The sequence below is a fragment of the Aptenodytes patagonicus genome, chromosome 8, assembly GCF_965638725.1.
Source record: "Aptenodytes patagonicus chromosome 8, bAptPat1.pri.cur, whole genome shotgun sequence".
In the NCBI taxonomy this organism is placed as follows: domain Eukaryota; kingdom Metazoa; phylum Chordata; class Aves; order Sphenisciformes; family Spheniscidae; genus Aptenodytes; species Aptenodytes patagonicus.
The window spans coordinates 3,218,243-3,236,428 of record NC_134956.1 but is presented as its reverse complement, the minus strand read 5'-3'; the positions used below and the strand labels follow the sequence as shown (position 1 = coordinate 3,236,428).

At 36.9% G+C, this 18,186-nt stretch overlaps 1 long non-coding RNA gene across 1 annotated transcript in view; it reads left to right on the top strand.

The window, feature by feature from the left end:
• LOC143163996 (uncharacterized) overlaps positions 1 to 18,186 on the top strand; it is a 57,545-nt gene that overhangs the window by 1,199 nt on the left and 38,160 nt on the right. The window contains exon 2 of the long non-coding RNA XR_012996008.1: positions 1,497 to 1,631. This is a non-coding gene — a long non-coding RNA (uncharacterized LOC143163996). The remainder of the gene's footprint in view (positions 1 to 1,496; positions 1,632 to 18,186) is intronic.

Sequence of the window (18,186 nt, the reverse complement as noted above, 5' to 3'; positions counted from 1 at the left end):
GTGTAAAAATGGCTCACAAGATTGAAGCGTATCTCATTTCCTGATGATTTTATGCTTCCCTGCATCTGTCTTCCCAAAGATCACATTTTATCTTCCTTGTTTTCATGGCTTTCAAAATACCCTATTTATGCTGTATGCTGTTCTGAGGAAACGCTGGCAGGTCCCATCCAGTCTGAGGCATTGCCAAGCTAAATTTCATACTTGTGCTAAATTTCAAACAAGATTACATCTTTAGACATCCCTGGACTCATAATGTCTACTTAAAACAAACATATGAAAGGATCTGTAACTCTCTATTACAGAAAAAGCAGTTTGATATGTACAGTTAAGTCACCATCTGTGCAATAGTTTTTGTGATGATAAATTAGCATGTGTGTGTACCTGGCCATTAGGAACATTGGAAGGGAGCCCCTGAGGCAAGAGAACAATCCTTGTTACTGTTGGCAAATAATAGAAAACTTTAACTGTGCGAGGCAGGTGCCATCATAAAACTGCAGCGGACCTCCACTTTTCCGAGCTTTTCTACATCGAATGACTCAGCCAGACCCTTCCTTCTGAAATCTCCACTCTAAATACTCGCTTTCAGAGGAGAAACCGTAGTATACTAAAGGAATGTGTGTTTACGTTAGAAATAATCACACTGAATTTTTACTATTCTGAATAATCAGGTCCCAAAGGTCCAACTATGACTGGGGTTTGGAGACTTGCTTTCCGCTAAGATTGTGATTCATTGTGACCCATTAGTGTCTTTGCACTGATTTAACTAGTCATAAGTCAGATCATGGACCTTGTTCTTTCCTTAGTAAAAGTATTTTAATTATTAATTGTATTAATAATATACTTATATTAATGGTTATAGTAATCTATATTAATTATAATTCTTATTTATGATTTAAATACTACATGGCACAATATAAAGAGCAGTAGATTTGTTGAGCTCACATTCAAAATTCTTTCCTACTGCTTAGGTTAGCAAAAGATTTCACATTACTTTTGAGAGGCGGATCTAACTCTATAAAGCACAATTTATGGAAGTACCCAAATAAACATTTTTGGGGGACTATATGATATTTGTCATCCTGACTAAAATGTTGGGGTGCAAATTAGATGATGGTTCACCCATTTAAGTATTGGCTTTATATATTTTTTTAAGTAGTTGTACTAATTTGGCACATTCTTAAGCACCAGTGTGAATAAATTTACTAAACGTTCCATTTTTTAGTGTATTTCCTGAAACTTAAAAGAGTCACCTTTAAATTGTGGGACTGTGTTTGTTGCATGCTGCTATAAATAGTAACTCCTGTCTTCTGGTTAGTAAACAATCTAATCTGTTTACTTAAGAATTTAACTGACAAAGAAAGGCAGTATAAGTAGCTGGTATTGCTCGACTAGTTCTTCTTGTCGCCACTTAGAAAGCTTAATGAGAAAGCTTTCAAATGTCTACACTCACGTACTGGTCAAGTTTATTTTCTAAACTCTATTCACCTTCTTTACAGCTACCTGCAAACTCAAGAAAAGAAGAGATCCATAATTGTCCATCATTAATTTTATTAAAAAGATGATCAGAAGAAAGTAGGACAACAGTGGCTCACCGTTAGAATTATCTGGAAGAAAGCATGAGTAAGGAGAAGGTATAAAAATGTTTAATTGAGATAAGGTGTTATGAATGAAAATGATTAGCTAATTAGGAAGACCTCTATCCCAGCCTGCCTTTAAATTGCATTCAGGAACTTAGTTAAATTGGAAGTAACTCAGAGCTGAGAGAAAGGATGCTATGCTTCTATAAATTTGCTATTTTGGTTTTATAATCCCTATTGGCTTGGAGGTCTTAAATCTGCAGCTCTGAAAAATGGGTAACTTTTATTCCATCTTCTTAGGGCACGTCTAATTTAATGAAATCAAAATAAGAGCAAAAGGTCGTTAAATACATTTTTACTCAATGGACAGATGGTACTGACCCAGAATGCATTTATTCTAATAACTTAAGTAAAAATGGGAAAGCTTGTTTGAAAATGAACAGACTGGTAACCTTTCAGAAGGAAGTTATTATACTGTGGCTAATATTTAAAATTAAGGTAACAAAGCAAATAAGATATCTGGAGCATTTTTGCTTGAGTTTTTGTGTATTGGAGAAAATCTGGGGAACAAGGTTGCTGGAGTATTGCAGAACTGTCCATCTCAATCTTTATCTTACCAGCCCAAAAGCTTTTCTTGAGGCCTCCAAGGTGGATTTTGTTCATGTAACTTAAAGGCCTTGTTTTCCAACTTTCCTACAACTGTCGTCTTTGCTGTATTTCCTTAACTGACTTTTATGACTTTAGATTAGATCTAAAATGTGTTTCTCTTACCTATTACTGACTTTTAAATTGGTTTTGTTTCCAATAGTACAGTTAGTTTTGAGACTAACAGCTTGTGATTTGGGACAAAATTTTGAGAGTCTATAAAGAGCTTATCTGAAAGTTTATGTAAAGTTATCTTATGTCTCGTACTGATTTTGAACTTGGCCTCTAATCTGTTTTTCAGTCTAACTTTTGCTTTGCTAACTTTAGTAAGAAGATCTGCAAACACCAGAAGGTCTTAAGTTTCATTTACACTTTCAGCCAGCACTGCTGTTGAAGGGAGCAGTTTTCTTCTAGCCGCTTGTATCAGTGTAGGTGTTTGTGTGGCTGCATATCAGAACAGATTGGGGAATTGATGTGGGTTAAAACCAACTGTTTGGGGTTTTTTGTTGTTTTGTTGTGTTTTTTTTTTTAAACCTGTCTAGTTTTAACCAGGTCACCAGTGTGCTTTACCACTCATGTTTGTGCTGGTACAAACAAGAGAGACGGTAAGATTCATTCTGTTGACAGTGCTGGCTCAAAAGATACAAGTACTTGGGTTTTTTTCATAAAATTTCCTCACTTAAAATCTTGGCTGTGATTGATTCCATGCATTAAAGTTGTGTAAGGAATGGCACGATATTCTGTATGTCGCACAGTTGTCTTTTGCTTTTATTCCTTCTTTTTCATTCAAGCAAGTTCTAATACTTACTACAGTGTATTTCTCCTGAGAGGGCATGACAAAAGTCTGACCTTGACCCTTTCTTTCAGTTTTTGCGGCAATAAAATACGTACTTTGAATAGCTCCCACGTAACTAGAAAGCTTACCTACAGGTGTGGTTTTTGTTTCTACCTTGCCACTGTGTTCTCTAGCTCCTTAGAGTCAAGGAGACTCATGGATGTTGACTTTGTTCAGTGTCTGAACACCAAGTGGTATACGCAGCTCAACGCATATGCTAAGCATAATATTATAGAAGGTTTCAGTATTAGATCTTCACAGAATTATCTTAATACCAGCATCTTCAGCTAAAAATAACAATTTTCCCTAACTTAATACGGAAATCTGAATACCTACGGTCTGTCAATCCATGAGTTGATCTGGCAGTCTAGAACTAGGCTCAGCTCCCCTGTGCGCTTCTGTATGGGCCAGTGGTTCTTCTACACAGTGTCAGAAATGCTGTGGTTTAGGTGGTAAGTACCTCACTTGTGGTGATACTGCTTCCCAAAAATTAGCTCATTCTGTTCTTCCGCTGCTCTTGCCTCCATGGATATTCCTTCAACAAAACTGACAACTTTGTGTGCTTTAGTTTTTCAGGAGTGGGAAATCTGTCCTACTTCTCCATAGCGCGTGTCTGTTGGAGGTGGCAACCTCCTATGATTGTAGAGTTGCTACTTCTTGTGTATGTAACCATTATAACTCTTTATAGAGTAATTTTCACAAAGTAGTGGCAGCATCTGAAACCAGAAACTCATAACGTATTATTTGTTTTAAATTTCTGTGTGTTTCTGTGATGACATTATTTTAAGTTTTCCATCATTTAAATCTTTTTTTTTATTTAAAGCATGGATTACATTAATTGTTGCTGGTGCAGCTGCATACACGTATGAATTGGTTTGCTGTTTGTATACACTAACAACTAAACACCACCAGGTGTCCTCTGTTTCTGTATCAGATCTGAATTACCTCCTGAAGATCCTCCTGTGGATTCTAACTGAAAATACTGATTTTACACAAACCAAAGGGAAAGGGGGAGAACACAAACCTTTTTGCTTAGTTTTGAAGAGGTTGAGGTGTGAAGCCACTTGGAAGTGTTCAGGGAATGTGCGCTATTTGTCACATTTTGTTAGTAAAGCTTCCCTCCACCCGCACAAGCTTATTTATGACCCTGTGACTCATCGGTATCCAAGGGGTTATTTTCCAACAAGGACAGAGAAATAGCTGGATATTTCTAGGTGTTTCCTCCAGACCTGTTGCTGAAATCAGCTCAGTTATCACCACTCAAAGGCTTACCCTTCTCTTGCTGAGAGATTATTACCAGGCAACAGTTACAACTAATCAACAAGTTGCTTTTTACCAGGCAACAATAATAGTCAAGATAATAGAAATAAAAATTAGTATAGAAGTTGGTTAAATACTGAAATGTGTGGCTTTTCTTCTCATCTTGGTTCTGTCTGCTTGTTCTAGTCAGGAAGGGATTTCTGTGACAGACTGGCAATGTGTGAGAGAACATGTTTTTACACAGCAACGCTAATTATTCTGTGGGATGCAGCGAGACATCGTGAGACGAGAATCGTGATGTGTTCCTGCAGGTGGTGTACTGCAGGCTATTTCACCCCAGGCCAAGTAGTTACTTTGTTCCCAGTGACTTCTGAGCTATGGGGAACTGACCTCTATGTGAGACCAAGTATCGCGTATTGCCAGCTGAAATCCTGTGGGAGCTGGGAGCCACTGTTTTGCAGAAATGGTCAACAGCACTGTCATTCTTCTTACTGAATGCTTTAAACTAGTATCCCGCCTTAAAGCTTTTAGGGAAGTTGCACCATATTTTCTGTATTTGGATAGGAGTGATAAGAAAAAGCCCCATTTTATGGGTTTTTTCCCCTCTGTGGAGACATCAAACAGCAACAAATTAGGGTGTTCCCTTGTGCCATTATTAGATGGAACAAATAGGAGCTGTAGGTTATGCCCAGTTCATTACTTCCTATTTCAGCTCTGCACTCCTGAATTATTAACAACCCTGGCTCTGGAAAGGTAACAGAACTCCAGCTGTATTCCCAGTGGCATTAACCTAGCGCAGTACCAGATGCTGGCTTGCCAGTGGCTCTATTCATTGGAAGTAGAGAGGCAAGTGATGAAACACCACCTGGAGGTGGCTTCAGAAACAAGTAATTTCAATGGTGGTAATGCTTTCGGGGGCAATGACTGTAATAGGATGTTTCCTTACCATCCTTATTTTTAATTCCATTTTGTGAGTATTTCTAATTGTAATTGCATGATTAACCATAACATTTATTAAGGTCTTGTTTTTTCCTGTGATATGTGTAGATGGTAGTAAGTCATGTCAAGTGTGTTAGGCTAAGGGTGTGATGATTTGAGGTTCTGATTACTCACCATGTATTCTGGAGTGGTTCTTTGGTATTTCTATGTATTTTAGTTGATCAACTGTTACCTATAGCTTAGCCGCATTTCATTACATAGCAGTTTGTGAAAGTAAGTGAGATCTTGTAGTTTGCTGGTACAATTTGTGTGTTAGAGGAACTTTATTGTACAACAGCTTGAATTCAAGTGTATTTAACTGCCTAAATTATTACTTGTATGCTAAAATCTTTGAATCTGTTCATAAACAAGGCAGTTCTAACTTCAATACAGTACATTATTTACTACCCTAATAATTGTAGCCATTAAACTGCATATTATCATCATCTATTACTAAAGCAGTATTTAATTCTGTGCGCACAAAAAAAATATTGAAAAGGATCATTAAGCAGAATAAACAGCAAGTGACACTGAAAAATACATTACAGTGATATTTTAAGCTAATGCTTGTGTGGGCTGTGTGAAAGCGCAGAGTTATCTCCTACAATCCTTTTTGCAATTCTGCTACTAAACAAGTAGTTTGTACTGCTGCTTTCCTTTACCTGGCTAGGCTAGGTAAGTCCCTTCATGTCCTGAAGCAAGAGAGGGAAGAGAGCAAGGTGACAGGACTGCAAAATGGGATAAAGATGAGTGAAGGTGTTGACCTAGAAAATGACTGACACAATTAATGACCATGTCTCCCAAATGTCATTTTAAGACAACTTATTTCATTTTCATAAAAAGGTTGATCTTAATCATGAGGAGTTTTTTGTCCCTCAAAAAGTCTTGATTTATGCTCTTTATCCTTTCTAGGTTCTAGTCCAAGTGGAGGCTCTGTTATAAACAGCCTCATTCCATAGATGAAAGGGCAAATTGTCATTGTAGTTCCTAGTTTATGAAAATATTTAGTTGTATTATATTATCAGCTTTTCTTCCTTTACTTAAGCTGATTTATTTGAAATTGTTATGGTGGGAGATAGGAATCAGTGGAATTCATATTCTGTGAAAACTGGAGCTTTTAATATTGACTATAGTTTATAATGTCATGGCAATAATGCATCGTGTTCATGAAAACTGAAAATGTGTATTTTTCCATGTTTTGTATACTAATTTAGAAATGACCATGCTTATCTGCATTTCACATGGACTTTGATATCTGTAGTGGAAATGAAAAATATTTAGAGGGGCATTTGCATGTTGCTAGTCAGTCCTATAGGGTTAATGTTTCACTTCTTTCATCATAAATGCTGCTACTTGAAGTGCCTAAGATCTGTCTGAAATGTCTGCAGTCCACGTTTGCAGTTCACCTGAGTACTGGTTATATTTACTTTCTTATTCTGCATTTAATTCCATAAGGCTTTGTTTTCATTATTTAGAAGAATCTCGGAGGATTTTAACTACTTTGCAGAGCAGCAATTATAAGCTAGATCTCTTTTGTGGTGAATATTTTTCTTTTGGTCTCTCTTGTAGTTACAAAATCTTTGAAGAAGTTTGCAGAACATAGTATCTTAAACTTCAGTGCACTCATAATTGGATAAATAGAAAAGAGAAACAGTTGAATGTTAATTTCTGTTAAAAAGGTGTTTCCTTTTACTTAAAGGTTCAAAACTGTTGCAAAAATCCAGATGATGAGCATATTTTGCCACAGCCTTGCAAGCTGCCTTGTTGCTTTGCTTATGGTTGTGTATCTTATGTGATACATAGCTAACACAGCCATGTCAGAAAATAGTTTAAATTTTGCTGGGGGGGGGGGAGGAGGTGGCTGACTGTAATTGTTACAAATTACGTTAATCTCTTAGTTAATTTGAATTATAAAAGCATGATATAGAATGAGCTTAATTAGTCATTCATAAATATTTTGTATATTTCATGTATGTCATGAATGGATGCATTCACTTTGGCTGCCACAACATCCTTCTTGACAAACAGGTAAGATATGGACTGGAGCAGAGGCGGAAAACTGTCCGAACTGCCAAGCTCAAAGGGTAATAGTTAGTGGCTCAAAGCTGAACTGGTAGTTGGTCACAAGTACAGTTCTTCAGGGGACAAAACTGAGTGCAGTATCATTCAATAGCCTTATAAATGATCTGGATGACTGGACTGAATGCATCATCATGCAGTTTACAGGTGACTCCAAACTGGACAAAGGATAGATGTGTCAGAATGAAAATCAACCACTGAGAGATTTCAGTGAGTTGGAAGATAGGTCCAACAAAAATTGCATGGAGGTCAACAAAAATAAATAAAAGCCCTGCACCTGGGACAGAATAATCCAAGGCAGCAGTGCAGGCAGGGTTCTGCCTGTGTAGGTGTGGCTCTGCTGCAAAGGACCTGGGGGTCATGGTGGATCACAAGCTAAACATGAACAGCAGTGTGCCCTTGCAGCAATGAAAGCAGGCTGTGTCTTGGGCTGTGCCAGCAGGTGTTTAGCCCGCAAATCAGGGATGTAATTATTCCACTCTGCCTGGTGCTTGTTAGACCACATCAGGAATATTGTGTCCAGTTCTAGTTCCTCAGTTTATAAGATGCATTGAAAAACCGGAGAGTGTCTAGCAGAAGGCAACCAAGACAGCTAGAGGGCTAGAGAGCATGGCATATGAGGAAAGGTTGAAAGAAACTGAAGAATTGGGTTTGATCAGCCTAGAGAAGAGAGCGGATCTGATTATAGTCTTCCAATAGCTAAAAGTTGTAGAGAAGATGCTCTCTCTTCACAAGGTGACAGAACAAAAGGCAACAGACACAATCAGCTTCAGGGGAAAGTTGTCTGGATGTAAGAAAATAAACCTTCACCATAAGAGCTATTAAAGACTGGAATACATTGTCCAGAGAAGTGGTGGAATCTCCCTTGCTGGGAATATTTAAGACTTGACTTGACAGGGCCCCACAAAACATAATTTAAGGCCTTGCTTTCAATGAAAAGTTACACCAGATGATCTCCGGGGTCCCTTCCAACCTAGACTTTTCTATGATGGAACTGTTAGCAGTTAGTTTTGAAGTCCCAGACAGAATCTATCTGAAACTCTTCTTTGAAAGCACTCCTCTTCACTGGGTGGAGTTCTTATTCTTTTAAAGCTAGGCATATTTAAGAGCAGAGAGTTTGACTGCTGTGTAAACACAGCCTTTCCTTGGCTCATGTGTAATCCACAGTCTCTTTCATCCATGTGTATTAGTATCTTTGTCTGGGTTTGCGCATTGTTCAGTAATCAATCCAGCGGGTTAACTGTCTGAGAGTAGGTGATGCTTCAGTGCCAAAACAATCACCTATATCGGTATTTGCTAATGTTTACAAAAGTTGAATCAGACTATTGCTGATTTTTTTTTTTCTTAGAGTATTATTTTCCTATGAATTACTGGAATTTATTTACCTTTTGAATATCTTGGTGCTGAAACAGTAGTTTCTGGATATAGACCACTGAACCTCCCAGTGTGGCTAATAACAGTTTTGCTTTTATATATGTGTAAGATTTGTTGTTGCCAGAGGATAAGTTAGTAGATGTTCTTGGTTTTGGCCCTGTTAGCACTTTGAGATTCTCAATAATAGCTTTGCTGTCTCTCTGTTTATGCATACGTTTTGTGTAAAATATTCTTTGGATTTTGAGTCTTATATTTCAAAACAAAATAGTCATTACTGTTGAATTTCCTTGAAGAATTTGTGATAAGCTGATAAAACCAAACTCTTGCACATAGGTGAAATACTTAAGCAAGAAATTAATAGTATAGATCTGTAAAATCTAGCTTCTTGAATGTCAGTATTATATCCAATGTAATAGTAATAATGGATTCTTAAATCTGGAGAAAACTCTTCATTACAGTAAAAATTATAATTCCCTAGGAATCTTAATTTTAAGAATTCATCCCTCATCTTTGAGGTGCTTTAGATGGGAGTGTTAAATTATCTGGCACAATGTTTTAAAATTGGAATATTTCACAAAATCTTGTTAGTGTTTTATGAAGGAAATGGTATCAAGTGGTATGGACAGATACGATTTTAATTCAAATAGGTGATTGGTGGGTTTAGCAAGGGTGAACTGAAATTTGAAAAAGGAAGAGTTGAATATGCATTTCAGGATAAATTATTTATTACAGGCCTACTAGCTTCTTCAAGGAAATGGTAAAAGGAGCATTGCTTTGCATGCTTAGAACTATCTTAAATAGCAGTAGATGATGAACAGGAGGGAGCGAGGTTTCAATGGGAGAGAAATACGCCTTCTACAACAAGATCTGAAATTTGTCCTGATAGCATAGCCCTTGTGTATAATTAGGGAGGGTAAACCACTGTCCAGTTTTCTTAAGGTTAACTTGTTTGAATGCAAATATGCAGCTGTGGAGAAAGCAACATTAAATATATCCTTTTTCATGTACTAGAACTGAGGAAAGTAATTCCTAATTGTCAGTTTCTCTAAATTGAAGGGTATTGTTATTACTTTCTGACTGTGACACGGCCATGGTTCATGTGTGAACTCCACTGAGCTACTGTATAGATGGAGGCACGTTAAGTTGAACAGTCTGCTATCAGTGAAGTTTAGCTTACTTCTAGTTCTTAAACACTTCTTTATTTTGCAAAAATTCTGTGTTCCAAAGGCTGAGAACTACATGATGAAATCCAGTAAAAAGCAGCAAACTGCAGATAAGCAATTAATTTCGAAACTAACTATTAAGGAGCTTGAAGTGGTTTTAAAATTTTCTCAGCTGTAAAGCCACAGCTTTTGAACTTGATAACTCGAATTTGAGTACCGTGTGCATGATGCTCTATTGCCCTGATGTTTAGGATTGTAGGAAACTATACTTCTACTTCTTATCAGAGAATCAGAAGTTGTGGAAACTGAAGGATCACAGTTGCACAATCACCTTGGTCTATTCAGATGCACATAAAATGCTCTTTCTGACTTTTTCTGTAATATAATTCATGCTTACTTATATGCAAGGTTATTAGAGTTATAACTTTTAAATAATATAGACTGTATTACTTAGACTTTTTTGTCCTACATATACTTTATATTACCTATTCCTGTTTGGTTCTTTTCTAAGACTACCCTTGTTAGCTAAACAAATAATAGATTTAGAAGCAAACTTTTCACAAGATTATTAGGCACCTTTTTCTACTGGAGTGGTACCTTGTTTTGCTTTAAATAGTTTTACCCAGTAACTTGTAATTAATTCTTTGTCTAATTGATCTTTGGTCTAACTACATATCCGAGTGTCTGAAAATTGTTCAACAAGTTGGTTGGTGTGTTCTTCTGATTCCCTTCTGTTATGTGTTAATAAAAATTGGAAAAATAGTGTCATATCATTCTAACAAATCTCACTTTGTCAGAAATGAAAAGGGATCGTTTACTCGTATTTTATTTGATTCCTTCAGAATTTTCTCTGGATGAAGATTTTCAGCTATTGTCTGTGAGTGTAGGTAGGTGTAGAACTAGAGAAAACTGAAGAGTGAATAATACAGGCATATGAATCCTGTGCCCAGTAAAACCTCCTAAGTGTTGAGATCATATTTCAGTCTAATCTGAAGTAACAATAATATTGAAGTGTTGTATGATGCACAGAGCAAACAGTTCCATTCTTTCTGACCTGGTAGCGTTCCTGAAATTTTCCAGTTTTATTTACTTCTTAGACTATTTTTTCTTTCATTGTCTGTTTCGTCAGACCTAAAATACAGACTTTTACCAGAAGCCTGGAAACACAAGAATGCTTTTGCTTAAAAAATCACTTACAGTTGATGGACCTGGAATACAGATCAGAAGAGTTGTTTTCCAAGCAACTTGAATCTACTGCTTTCTGGATATATTAAGCTTTGGATATTTGCTCTGTTCACTGAATTCCTAGCAATTTTTTTTCCTCCTGAAAACAAATAAAATCTACTTATCTTAGTTATCCCTCTTATTTAGGAAAAAATAGTTCTTGTACGTGGTGATGTTCGTGGAAGAGCATGCGTTGAAAGCACTTGTGTTAGTCACTGCTTCTAAGTTAGCACAGAAGGTTCCCACACTGAATCAGGGAGATATGTCAGCTGCATGTCTGCGTATTTTTAGTGCTTTTCTTAAGTTCTAATTAGTGATGTCTAAAAACACAGTTAAAAATCAGATGATTCCTGAACTAGCTGTTTATCTTATCTTCATAGTAAATGGGAATAACAAATGTTTCTTAATAGAAAAATGCATGTATTTGACTTCCCTGTTAGAAACAGTTTGTTTTCCTGATGGTGTAGGTCAGCTTCTGTAAAGCTAAAAAGATTTGTGACAGCAGTTCTTGAAAGGGTCACTCTGTGCTGTAATGATGTCAGGATTTAGATGTGTATTGATCTTTGAGGAAACTGAGGCTGCTTCTGTAGCCTTTGGAAAAGGATGTACAGCTCTACTCGCTCTTTACCATGGAATTCAACTGTATGGGGTTTCATTAACATTGTGTGACCTGATTATTCTATGCATACATGGGCCACAAACTTTTTGATACTTTGTTTTGAGTTCAACCTATGGGAAGCTGTTAATCACTTAAACTTAAAAAAGGGTTATATAGCCAATCTATGCCCAAATTTGATGTTATAATCTGATATTCTTCTTGAATTTTGGAGAGCAGTGTTAAAGATTTGTTCAGGACTAGATCCCTTTCTCTATAATTTACTTATCTTAGGCTACTTAGGGGTAAGTGCTTTGTTTAAGGTTTGTATTTCAATATGCTAACAAGTCTATAGGGTAGCTATTTTTGGCAGACTTAATTACATATTACTAAGGAGAAAGATTCCTGTGTTAATTAAGTAAAAGACATCTTTCATCTTTACATGTACCCTGGATTTAAAAGTAGAACAAGGAGAATCCTGTGCCTATATGTATACTGGATCATTAAAGGAAACTGATGCTGTTACTGTTTGTCCAGCGACTGGAATACTTTTCATATGGGAGGTGACCAAGTTTCATTATGTGAAATCTGTCCAGCTTGTAACTAGTTCTTGATGTTTGTATATATCCACAGAAATAGTATTCCTATAAAATGTGTACATTTTTGCTATTATTATCAGTCTGAATAATTAAAATGGTCTGATAACAAGCCATCTTGGGAGGCGTTTCTTAAGGTGAACACTGCAGTTCATTGGCAGAAGTACAGAAGTTAGTACAGCTACTTCGTGCTTTCTGTTGCTGGTCTCTGGCCATGTAGGAGGCTTAATTCTCAGATCTATTTTTCTGCTGTCTTTTAAGAGAATTGAAATGTCAATGCTTAAAACTCATGTTTTCAGAACAAAATGCACAGCCTCCCAAAATACTGTATTGACTGAGTAGTTCACCCACTTTAAGCCAGATTTGTAAAGAATTCAAGCCAATTAAGCTGGCTCAGATCTCACTTCTTTGATTCTAGCTCTGGAAGGGAGGAGTCTTAATGTCAAGCATTCCTGTTGACTTTCTGGAAACTAAAAAAAAAAAAAAATGTTTCCTAATAGCAATAGGCTGATACTTATGACTGTCTTAGGGTTGGATTTTAAAGCCCTCTGTGACTTGCAAAGATTTAATTTTCGGGTTTAAAAAAATAGTCTGTAGCTTAAGTAATCAAATAACAAAAGCACATTGGCAATGCAGGATACTTCACAGCTTGGCACAGAGTGCTTTTTTTTACATGGTGACATGTGCAGAGATTCTCAGACAAAAATGAATCATGAAGCAAATGATTTTCTCATTTACAGAGAGCATTGGGGAAAAATAGAGCCGCAAAATACCAAAAGATGTTTCCCACAGGACAAATAGAGGAAAGTATATTAGGGTCTTCTTCAGCAGAAGACTCTTAATGTATTGTGGAAATTTCTGCTGGCCTACAGCATGGCTTCTCTCAAGGTCTTATCTGAGCAGATTGCATGCCATCGGTTCCACGTAGCCAAGAGCTTGTCCTGCCTGCAATAATAAGACCTGCTGAGGAGCAGACTGTGAGAGTTCAAGTGTTTACACTGCCTCCGGTTGTGCAAGACAAACGTTCTTCTGCCTGTGGCATACCCTGTGGACATACAGTTAAGATCTAACCTGCTTAAAAATTACTAAAATGTGAGAAACAGCTCATTATTGAGTGAGTCATGTCCTTAATGCAGCTTTAGGATGAAGAATAATAATGTGTAAGAAAGAGTACTTGTGTTACACTGAAGTAAAATGAATTAGTCAAAGTGCTGCAGAAGAACCTGAGCATCTGCAGCATAACTAGAATTTAAAATGCAGTCACAGATGCACTTTTTATTCAAGCATCAAAAATTCAGGTCTTGTGTATTCTGCAGGTAGCAAAACCTGATTTTGGATTCAGACAGACATAAACACTATTCCTGTCAAAAATTTACCCATGGAAGAATGTCCACTTTAATTCAATCAAATGTCCGAGATTGTTCATGTACATACTGTTCTTGGGGTACTTTTCATTACATCAGGTTGTCAATGTTTTATTTCCGCACCTTCCTTTAATTTTTTCCCCTTTCTTTCTCATCCTCCTCCTTCAGTGTACCATCGCCCACCCTTTATCTCTAGTTTATTGCAAACTTCAGTTTTCCCTTCAGAATATAACACTCAATATTTTTTTTTCCTTCCATTTTCTCCAAGCTCTGGTAAGTCCAGCCTGACCTCCCACTCCCACATCTTGCACTGTAGATTTTGGCAATGTTCATCTCGAGCTGCTCCAGTTGCCTTGAGGGCCTTCTGCACTGCACAAGGCAACCCAGAGACTCCATGCAGGGTGCTTAGGGGCGAGTCTGGCATTCCCCAGGATAAAGCGTCACCACTCCATCTGTTGGCCCCGTGTTTTCTTGGCCCCATCCTCACTGCTCAGTTCGCTAATATGGAAGGGAAGGTAAAAGAAATGGTCAGCTGCAGTTCTGCGCATGAAAGCAATTATTGGCTCTTCTCCACCTTCTCTTTGGTCTGAAGTAAATATTACATTCTTCTTTCTAGTAGCTGTGGACGCTTTCAGAAAGATGAGATACAAAGTCTAGATGGAATCTTCCTGAGGTTTCTCATGCCTTCACTCAGGATGGTTGTCAGGAATCAGGCTAGTAAATGACAATAGGAAGCCATTTTACATAAGGTTTCTAGTGACCTGCTCATGAATATGTGAGTAACACTGCACTATGAAAAAATACTCAGATCCAAAGTTCTCTTAGCCCAAAATATACCACAGTATTATCTAGATATACCATTGATAACATAAAATATTTCAAATGTATGAGGGCAGTTAAGGTGGTTATTGTCTGTGTGTTATGAAACATAACCTTTTTACTTGTGGGTGTTTTTCAGTTACAGGTTTTAATCCTGACTTTATAGATCTTATCCGTGAAACAATGTCTATAACCTTCAGCATCACAAAACTCCAAAAAGTGATTTGCTTGTAGATTGTGAAGTTTTCTGTGGAACCTCCAGATTGCTGTAATTTTCTGGCCATGGAATAATGACAGCAATTCTCTCTCCCCTCCCCCCCCTCCCCCGAGTTTAACCGTCAATACTGTATTTACTATATTTGAACAATATCACATATGATGGCTACCTGAAATTTTTTTAACTACAACAGAAATAGCAGTTTGGACTTCTTCCTTGTCATCAGTCCCTGTAACCCTTATTACAGCACATGATTTAATAATTAAAATGGGTCTCCTCCTAAAGTTTCCTTTCCTCATTTAATTTTAACAGGAAATTGGTGGTGATCAAATTTATTGAGCACTAAAGTTGTGAGAAATGTATATTCTCTCAGTCTAGCGTTATACAAACAGTCCTATCCTAAAAAATAAAGCAACAAAAAAACCCCAAACTGTTCAAATTCAGAATCTGCTATCATTCTGAATCTTATTTGTTTCCTTTTATTCAAAAGGATATTATGTAACTTCATTAAAACTTTCTTTTTACTGCCTAAGAATATATTCTTCATTGATATGTGTAACCCATGTGCATGTGGAAGGGGCTTTATGGCCTAGAGTTCAGTATGAGCCAATGATGGGATTTGCACTGCTGTGCCTGCACTGCAAGACATTGCCACGACTTGCATATATATGTGCATTCACTTCACTCTTTCTATTTTGACTGACACGAAAACAGACTATTTCTTCTCATGCTTATGTATTGTATATTGTTACTGAAATCCTGTGAATTTTTCTTCAATAAGTGCAAAACACAACCTTGTCCTGTAAGATTATTTTCTAGTGAGAAATCACTCCAGAAATAATGTACTGAGTAGCAAGCAAATTTCAATATCAAATGAATGTTATATACTTTATTTAAAGATATTATTTAAGATGCCCATTAAAGTTGTCTTCAGATCTGATTTTTACCTTCAGTTGCCAAATGTCTTGCTGATTCATTTCTCTTAAAAATTTGGTATGCTCAAAATGAACTTGAAAAGAGTAATCAGTTCAGTTTTGCAGTTGTTGATTTCGGCATTTACCCAATTTGACCATTTAAGAGAGCTGTGTAAATGAAATAATCTGTTCCTATAGCAACATGTACAGTCTGGAAGAGCTTCTATGATGTATAGATTATATTGAATCCTTAAAACCAAACACAAGTTAAAAACAAGAGGCAACTTTAAAAAGATGAGTGAATGGATGTGAAGACTATGGGTTCTGCGACAGCCCATATATAAGCAGTAAGAGGACATACCTCCTGTTAGGCATTAGAATGCCCTTTATTAAGGTGCCCTTGCTTGTTTCTTGGCAAAAGTTTCTGGAATTGCAAAGCTTGTCTGACCTCACTGCCGAGTTTGCCAAGCAGCTGAGGTTATGGCAGTGTGTCTGACTCAGCAAGGTTACAGCATGAACCATATATTTAATAGTGCAGTGTTGGCAAGAGGTTTTTTGTAGAGACTTAGAAAAAGACCGTTTGGCTGGTGGTTTGGGTTTTTTTTTTTTGATAAGTCAGACTTACCCTTTCAGTTTATTTGTTGGAGACTGAGCCTTGAAGTCCAAAAGAAGAGTAAGGTGGTCACTTTGTTTTCTTCTTACACTCATGCTTTTTCAGTTGAGAGAAGAAACTAGTCCTTGTTGAAAGATGAACTCAGAGTGCTTATGAGTCGTAGGCTTTTCTGGTGAACAAAGTTGTATGTCTGCCAATCTCCTACAACAAAACATGCAAGGAAAATCTCAGTCCTTTCCATGTGCATCTTTGCAGAACAACATCAATGGGGAATGAACCTGATGAAGCCAAAAGGCAATGGGTTGGAAGGGCTCTTACTTGAAAAGAGCACAAAGCCAGAACTTCAAATAGAAATAAGTGAAAACACAGGCATCTCTGATAAATGAAGAATGATTGGTTTTGTGCTAATACCATTTCTAAAGTTTAATATAAATGCTGCAGTACAACTCACAGTTGCCAAAATTATAGCTTGTGTTGAAAGTTCATATTGGCAACTTTAGCAGTACAATATGTCCAAGACAAGAAAAATAATGTATGGTTAACCTTTTAAAATCTGAAAGAAGACAAGGTTTTTAGCATTTGTTAATCTCCAGTTTGATAGATACACATGATATAAATTATATATAATAGGAAACAAATTTCATCAACATGTAAGAGGAAAAAGCTGAAGTTTAGTATTAAACAGGGCTATAATTTGAGGATGGAGATGCACTGGATTCAGTTCTCTCCTTATTGAAGGAAGAAGGTCTTGTGCCTTGCTCGTTCTCATTCATTCTTCCCCCTGATCCCCCATCTCTCTTCCCCTCTCCAAACCAGCTCTTGGGGTTGCCTGAAGGCAAGGTAGGCTGAGTCAGCTCTATCACCTGGCAAACACTATGCTCTGAATTCAGCTGCCACTGCTTCCATCAGCAGACAAGCACCAGACAGCCCTCAGGCAAGTAATAGCTGAATGTGCTTGGGAGCTAGGGAAGCAATAGAGATGGGAGAGAAACACAAAGCCTTCCTATTTCAGGGCAGCAAGGAGGTTTTTTGCTTACTCTAGGAGAAGAGAATTACAGCTCAGTCTCAGGTTTCACTTATGTCTATAACAGTCTTGATCTTATAAAAATCTGCTAGTTTTTTTCTGAGCTCTTGCATAGTTCTCGAATAGTCTTAAGTCATACAGAAGAATTCCTCAGAGTTTGAGGTGTGTTCATGACCGCTTTTAATGCGATCCTGACAGTTAAATTCTTTGTGTATAGCATTTATAAGGGCCATAATTTATGACTGCCTGCAGTAGCTGAATAACATATGTTAATGCTAAACCAGACTTTATTTTGACTCTCCTTACCATTTATGAGTGGTGAGGGTAGAGTACTTGGATAATAGGAGAATAAAATCCTATTTGTTATAGTGCAGCTTTTTCTTCTGTCTCCATTTTACTTCTGTTACCTTGTATGTCTTGCTTTCCCCAACTGGACAACCATCTGAGTTTTAATGGACTTTGTGTTTAAGCTAATTCAGTACTTTGAGAATAAAATTAGTGGTCTCTTAAAACACTTAATTTTAATTTGGATTTCAAGATTTAAAAAATGCAATTTAAAACTCATGGTGCAACTTTAAAATTGTCTGTTTAAATTAAGGGGAAATAATCTGTCCCTTATTAGGTAATCCAGAAAATCTGTTTTTCTGTCTCTCTTGTCCTTAGAATGTGAAAATGAAGGCAGATTTTCTATTAAAAAAGAAATTTTCATTATTTTATTTATATTTTAATCTTATTATAATTCTGTTATTAACAGGTAAGACTCTATAATTTCTTTCTAAAAATATTTGGAGAGTGCTTTCTGGTAATTCATCCTGGTATCATATCCAGCTTATATAGATATAAAGACTTCTCTGTCCACACTAGAACTTTCCAGGAAAGAAAAGCATAAACACAAAGGCAGTCTATAAA